This window comes from Peromyscus maniculatus, chromosome 4, assembly GCF_049852395.1.
Source record: "Peromyscus maniculatus bairdii isolate BWxNUB_F1_BW_parent chromosome 4, HU_Pman_BW_mat_3.1, whole genome shotgun sequence".
Lineage (NCBI taxonomy): Eukaryota > Metazoa > Chordata > Mammalia > Rodentia > Cricetidae > Peromyscus > Peromyscus maniculatus.
In genome coordinates, this window is record NC_134855.1 from 27932287 (window position 1) to 27938286 (window position 6000).

The window sequence follows — 6000 nt, forward strand, 5'->3', positions numbered from 1 at the left end:
GTGCTGCTGGTTGTTTGCCAAGGAAGTCAACGATGTCAGATCTGTCAGTCTAGAGTCATGAGCGACACAGAAGCTGACAAATGGGGAGTATTGCAGCAAACATCTAGATAAACTCGTGTGGAATAATTGTAACCAACTTAATGACTATAACCAAGAGAGAATACAGAATGATAAAGTACAAAATCTTCAGAGGGATGTTTTAATCCTTTGCTGGTCGTATCCCTGAATTTGTGTCATTTAGGTAGCTCCTTCTCAAGGCATTCCAGAAACCTCTTCCCTGCTCTTGTCAGGATCCATTGCCTTATAACCGTCGTACCATATGAACAGCACGTCAGATGTATGCCCTCCTGTGCCACACACTGTCTGAAGGGCTTTTTAGTTGTCAAATGTTAGCATAGGTAAGAGAAAGGTAACAGCCATATATTTCAGTAACCATTTCTTTGGTGCTTTCTTTAGGTAATCCCAAAATAGAGTTTGATGCATATCAAATATTTTACCATTAGTAAAAAATCCAAACCATTTCAGAAAGCCACACTCTCAGAGCAATGGCATATGCATTCAAGCCCTGTACCTACTCATATATTGAAATCTTCCTCTGCTTAATCTGGGCCTTAGGGGCACACAATGTTTTAAAAATGTCTTGAATGCACTTGTCTCACTGAAGGGAGTTGATTTGGGTCAGTAACAAGGTGAGGTCACTTTTAAGATGCCAGGATGCAGGCTTCGGGTTTCAGCATAGGATATCAGTATGTGAACACTGCTGAAGAATGTCACCGTGCAGGTTTGGAATCGCTGCAGTCTCCTGGTACCTGGGCTGTATTCTAATCTAGATGCTCAAAGTAGAAAAGGGGCCATTTCCAAGCTCCTTAGGTTGTAACAACTGTTTTCCTTGGGGCTGTGAAATTCCTGTTTATGAAGCCATCACTGAAGGTTCTGTCAGCTGACCGGTGAGTTCCACTGAGTGATTAGGGCCTTTAATCCCATCTTCCAAACCTTCATATTTGCTATAGTCTATTGGTTTGAAGCACGTCGATGGCCTTGCACACTTGGCATAAATAACAGGAATTATAGGGTGTCCTCCTCGCCGTCTTTGTCATCAGATAACTGCATCTTCCTACCATTCACCCCAGCATCCCTTCAACTCTGGACACTAGATTAGGACACTAGTTGTACAGGTGTAATATTTGGAATTACTTGAGATAATACCTTTAAAATTATTTGCCAAATCGTGTAATGATATAATTTAAGACACTCAAATACAAACAGCTGTTTTGTTGGGCAGGCGATAAGGTCAGGACTGAAGAAAGACAACAAACCCAAAGCCTTTGTGGAAGCTGGAATTGATGAGAACAGCAAGCTGCAGAGCCTGAGCATCTACGTGGGCAGGGTGGGAGGGGAGCCAAGGAAAGAAGAGGCAGCCAGGTGATAGGAAAACCATGCAGAAGCAGAGTGGGGTGGGGGAAAAGAAGAGGCAGTCAGGTGATAGGAAAACCATGCAGAAGCAGAGGGGTGGGGGAAAAGAAGAGGCAGTCAGGTGATAGGAAAACCATGCAGAAGCAGAGTGGGGTGGGGGAAAAGAAGAGGCAGTCAGGTAATAGGAAAACCATGCAGAAGCAGAGTGGGGTGGGAAAAAGAAAAGTGCAATCTGCAAGCAAATCCAGCCATAGAAATGATCAAGGAGATGTGAGAAAAAGCCTGAGGACAGTTCTGTTCAGCACTTCTGGGCTTCAAGAACATCTAAGATTTGAGAACTACTTGTGTAGGCCATGGCAGGGCACACTTATAGTAGCTTTTGCCAGCTACTGGAGAAGCTGAATCTGAGCCACAGCAGTACCCATCCACGTGGGAGGGGAAAAAAAAATATGTGCCCTCACTTACCAGGTTCATTTGACTGGAGTCACCAAGATTGAATCGGGATATTGGTATCCTGTGCTTGGGTCATGGCAATTCTTTCCTTGTATAGTTGGGTGGGTGGGTTGGCTGGTTTTTTCCAAGCTCCCTTGCCACATAATAACTACAGCTAATGTTAACATGTCTGCTTTATATTCATGATAGTATGCAAGTAACTGCTTAGAAGCACAGATTTTATTTCTTTGTGGGCCAATGAGGGAAATTATTTCCCTAGCCTCATTAACTCCTCTGAAATGCAAAAATTTCTCTGACTGAGCAAGTTCCCAGGCACTAGAATTCATGTGAATTATAAAGAATTTTATAACTGCTTTTCTCTCTCCCCCTTTAAGCTTGTGAGATTTATGGGGGATGCACTCTATTTCAGCAGTCCATTGCAGAACTAAAATGTGGTTGCTTAAAATTCTCTACATAAATGTTAGATATTCCTCACACCTTCTCAAGCAACCCGAGCTTCCAAGGAACATTCTTGGATGCTCTTCTTGGGAAGTTTTTCCAGAACATTCTGCTCCAAGAATTATCCTTCTATGACAGTGTGATGAGCACTTTCAAGTGTTCAAGGTTTGCAGCCTCTCTAGACCAGCTCTGCCCACACTCTTCCTCTAATTTGTGTGTGTCACTGTGGTAGACCCACGGGATAAATCTTAAGACCTCCAGTGGATGCCTGAAACCCAGGATAGCATGGAACCCTCTATTCAGCTCATCAGTGGGTATCCAAAAGAAATGTGTTCCATGACTGTTGTACAATATTAGCTGAAGTTATGTTACATTAGTTTATGCTGTGCAATGTTTGTTTAATGATACAAAGATGTGTGGCATCCTTTTATGTTACATTTGTTTAACTCTGTGAAGCTGTGTTCCTTTGCCTGCCTGAAACACCTGATTGTTCTGATAAAGAGCTGAACAGCTGATAGCTAGGGAGGAGCGAGAAATAGGCAGGGCTGGCAGGCAGAGAATAATAGAGAAAAGAAAACAAGGAAGAAGAGAGAAAAGGAGGAGGAGAGGAAGATGCCAGGGACCAGCCACACACCCAAACATGGAATAAGAAGGGAAGATAAGATATACAGAAATAGAGAAAGGTAAAAGCCCAGAGACAAAAGATAGATGGGATAATTAATTAAGAAACGCTAACTAGGAATAAACCAAGCTAAGGCCAGACATTCATAAATAAGGATAAATCTCTGTATGATTATTTGGAAGCAGGGTGGCAAGCTCCCCAAAGAGAAAAAAAGAGTAAAAAAAAAAAAAATCAACAACACAGGACCCCAGTGAGTATCAAAATCCATAGATATTTAGGTCCCAACTGTAAAGTAACATTTGCACTTGCTGACACACACCCTCTCACACACTTTTGAAAATAATACTATTTTTTGAAATCATAATTACATCATTTCTCCCTTTGTTTTTGTGGTTCATAGGTGTCATAGCTGGGTAGGATCACTTACTAAGCTTGCTTACTCCCTTGGAAGTTGGCATAGAAACTTCTACTACTGTGGAAGCTACTCCTTAAGGAATACGCTTTCAGGTCGGAACTCGGGACCTCTGGGTCTTGTGTCCAAGATGCAAGCTGTCTTCTGCAATAGGGACTTACCTCCACCTCTGGAAGGCAACCAAAGACAACAACACTTTGTAATGTTTTGGGGTCTTTTGGGCAACTCTGACTAAAAACTCAAAAGGATGCTTCTTATGCCTGGTGTTGGGAGTTTTGCTTTTGTAGGGAGTGTTGTCATCCCAGATAGGAATTTTTCATTTAAACTACATTTATACATGTATATACAGATTTAGATTTACAGTATGTCATTTTATGTGGACACATAATAATTTGACTCTTTATGGCTTTTTCAGACATCCGCACTGTTATTTTACACTCATGCCCACTCCTGAATTTATCTGCCTCCCCACTCCCTAATGAAAGCTCCTTCATTTTTCTCATTTCCCCTTCAGATCTCTTGTAGCCTGCTGTCCCCCTCTCTTTTGCCTCCTCTCATGGCCCCTTTTGCTTTCCTGGTTTCTGCAGTTATTCCAGGATATGCACTCACATCTGAAGACTTGGAGCTAGGAGTCTCAGAGGAGAGAGAACATGTGATACTTGCCCTTCTGGGTCAGGCTTACCTCACTCAACCTCACTACCTAGTGAGGCCCTGGTGAAGGATATCCTCTCACATACATTTAAGTCCTGGTTAGATTGCTTATAGTATCTTATACAAGGCCAGCACTACGTAAGTGCCTGTTTCTACTCTTTGGGTAAGGACAACAAAAGAAAGTCTGTATTCATTTAGAACAGAAACAATGTTTCTGATCATTTTTTGACCCTCCATTGTATGCAAGGATGTGGAGCCTCTAGGTGTGGAGGGTATGGGAGTCAGTATTTCATCACTATAATAAATGCCTCAGAAACAACTCAAAAGGGGACATGGTTTATTTTGAGTCACAGTTTCAGTCCATGATCAGCCAGCTGTATTATTTTTGGGCCCCATGAGACAGAGCATCACCAGCAGAAGGGCATGGCAGAGCAAAGCTGCTCACCTCGGGGAGGTCAGGAAATGTTGTGGAACAATCTTTTTGTACACTGTGAATATGTATTACTCTCATTGGTTTATAAAGAGCTGACTGGCCAATAGCTAGGCAGAAAAAGGTTAGGTGGGACTTATGGACAAAAAGAGAATGCCAGGAGAAGAAGAGTCACAGGAAATGCAGAGAGAAGCAAGATAAATATGCTGTGCTAAAAATAGTACCACCACATGGCAGAGCATAGATAAAAAAAAATATGGGTTAATTTAAGTTGTAAGAGCTAGTTAGTAAAAGACCTAGGCTATCGGCCAAGCATTTATAATTAATATTAAGTCTTTGTGTGGTTATTTGGGAGCTGGCCAGCTGTCCTGATTTTAAAAAAAAAAAAAAAAAAAACTCCACCTACAAGGAAACAATAAACAAGACAGACATAGAGGAGCCCAAGAGAAGATATGGTCCCAAGTGCACAGCCCCAAATGGCCTACGTTCTCCAAATAGGTCCCTAGCTCCAAAAGTGCTTATCACTTCCCAGTGCTGTGGAATGTCTTTCTGTATGCTATGAATATGTTTTGCTCTCATTGGTTGATAAATAAATATTTGGCCAATGGCAAGGCAGAATAAGGTTAGGTGGTACCTTCAAACTGAAGATGGAGATGAAGAAGGGTGGACCCAGAGGAGACACTGTGAGCTGCAGCCAAGAGAAGCAAGATGTGAGAGAACAGGTAATGTCATGAAGACATGTGGCAAAACATAGATTAATAGGAATGGGTTGAGTTGTAAGAGCTAGTTAGTAATGAGCCTAAGCCATAGGCCATACAGTTTGTAATTAATATAAGCCTCTGTGTGTTTACTTGGGACTGAGCAGCTGTGGGACCAGGCGGGACACAGGAAAACTTCCATCTATATATGGTAACCATATGTGTTGGCAAGAGTTTCCACCTAAACCCTGAGAGATCTTAAGAAGATTCTAGGCCGGGTGGTGGCAGCACATGCCTTTAGTCCTAGCACTTGGGAGGCAGAGGCATGCAGATCTCTGTGAGTTCAAGGCCAGCCTGGTCTACAGAGTGAGCTCCAGGAAAGGTGCAAAGCTACACAGGGAAACCCTGTATTAAAAAAACCTAAAAAAGAAGGAGGAGGAGGAGGAGGAGGAGGAGGAGGAGGAGGAGGAGAAGGAAGAAGAAGAAGAAGAAGAAGAAGAAGAAGAAGAAGAAGAAGAAGAAGAAGAAGAAGAAGAAGAAGAAGAGATTCTAGTACAAAGATAAGAGCAAAAGAGCAACTTCCTAGTTCAGGTCTCTCTGGTCACAGCAGGCTTCAGCGGCAACGTGGCAGACTCCTGCAGTCTCTCACAGGCTGTGATACAAAGAGGCTTCTCCCAGCCACTGCCAGACATTCTACAGGACACAGAGAAAAGCAACTGATGAACTTTGCCAATAGGTGAAACAGTCCTTCAAATTGCCTGCCTCACTGAAAAATATACCAGAGACTCTAGGCCTATAGCCTGAAGATGGATGCCCCAACACTGCAAAGGAACTTTGGGTGACTGTCCAGGCAGCCAGCTGTCTCTGTCATTTCTAGAAATTT